This window comes from Pteropus vampyrus, unplaced genomic scaffold, assembly GCF_000151845.1.
Source record: "Pteropus vampyrus isolate Shadow unplaced genomic scaffold, Pvam_2.0 Scaffold126, whole genome shotgun sequence".
Classification (NCBI taxonomy): Eukaryota; Metazoa; Chordata; class Mammalia; order Chiroptera; family Pteropodidae; genus Pteropus; species Pteropus vampyrus.
Window position 1 is genome coordinate 1,852,618 of NW_011888907.1, and position 1,919 is coordinate 1,854,536.

The following is a 1,919-nucleotide window of genomic DNA, read 5'->3' on the forward strand; positions in this document are numbered from 1 at the left end:
ACTTTAGGTTGTTAAATATAATCTCCATGGTAACCACAAAGAAAATATCTGTAGAATATATTCAAAAGAAAATGAAAAAGTAACCAAAATGTTTCACTATAAAAAATTAACTAAACACCAAAGAGGGCGGTATAGGGGAAATAAAGGAAAAAAGCTTTAAAATTTACATAAAACAAAAAGCAGAATGTCAGAAGTAATTCCCTCCTCATCAGTAATTACTTTATATATAAATAGATTAAGCTCTGCAATCAAAAAATAGGTTGGTAAAATTAACTTTAAAATGTTATTTATAAGAGACACATATTAGATCCAAAGACAAGATAAATTGAAAATGAAAGGATGGAAAAAGATATTTTACACAAATAGTAACCAAAAGAAAGCTGGGGTGGCTATACTTGTATCAAACAAAATAGACTTAAAAAACAAAGTTATAAGAGACAACGAAAGACATTATATATTAAGAAAAGGTTCAAGATAGCAAGAAAATATAACAATTACAGATATTTATGCACCTAATAACAGAATGTGGAATAACTGGAACCCAGTGCATTGCTGCTGGGAATGTAAAATCGTGTGACCTCTACGGGAACCAATTTTGTCGTTTCTCAAAAGGTTAAACATAGAACTACCATATAATCCAGCAATTTTACTCTTAAGTACATATCTAAAAGTCTTGAAAGCAGGAACTCAAATAGAAATGGTCACAGCAGCATCATGCACATAGCCAAAAGACAGAAAAACTTGTGTCTAACAAGAGATAAACAAAATGTGATATATACATACAATGGAATGTTATTCAGCTTTGAAAAAGGAATGACATTTTTTGATATATGCTAAAATATGGGCAGACCTCGAAAACATTATGATTAGCAAAATAGGTCAGGCATAAGACAAATATTGTTAATTCACTTATATGGGGTACCTAGAATAAGCAGATTCATAGAGACAGAAAGTGGGGGTTGCCGGGGACCGAAAGAAAGGCAAATGGGAGTTTTTGTTGGGGATGATGACAAGTTTCTGGATATAGATAGTGGTGATGGTTACAGAACATTGTGAATGTATTTAATGCCACTGAATTACACACTTATGAATGGTTAAAATGATAAATATTATGTATATTTTACCACGATAAAAAAATTTTCTCTCTAGAGACCTCATCGCAGCATAGGTGAAAGGTCTGAGTCTGCAAAGTTTGAGAAAAAGTTATAATTGCGGAGAAAGCACAAGTCTTCCTTCCCTACCCTGTCTAGCTCCTGGCAGAATGTGCGCAAAGCCACATCTCAAGCAATTTTGTTTAGAATGGAAAAGCTTGTCTGATTCCTTGGAAATTGACCAGAAGATAGAGAAATGACAGATCAACTGAAAAAGAGCATGTTATAAATATATTAGCGATTGTGTTTTGAATCCACTAGTCTCTTGCCTCAGCCTGTTTACTGCTGTATCTCCAGAACAGAGTTGGCACAACGTACTCAGAAAAGTATCTGTCCAATGAAGACATGGCCTCCGCTTTAAACTCCTAAAATAGATCACTGTATCCTTATGTCCATGTAGATGGTATGTGATTGCCTCACTCATGTTTGGCTGTGGGCTTGGTGTATATATATCTTGAGTGATTTTTCAGTGTGCATAATTGGTAACATCTGTTAGAATTTCCCAGATATAACATTTACATTGACGATATTAAAATTGATTGATTAGGCTCAATAGATGCCTTCGGTCTTTATGTAATATCAGTATCCATTTGTCAGTTTCTGCTTTCACTGACTCACCACGAACATTTTTATTCATTTAAATTTTAATAATTTTGTGTTAGTTTTAATTAAAAACAATCCCTAAACAGCATTGAAACAAAAGTATTAATTTGTGCCCATGACTATATACAGTAATAATACGATAATAATTATTCAAGTTCCTAAAAT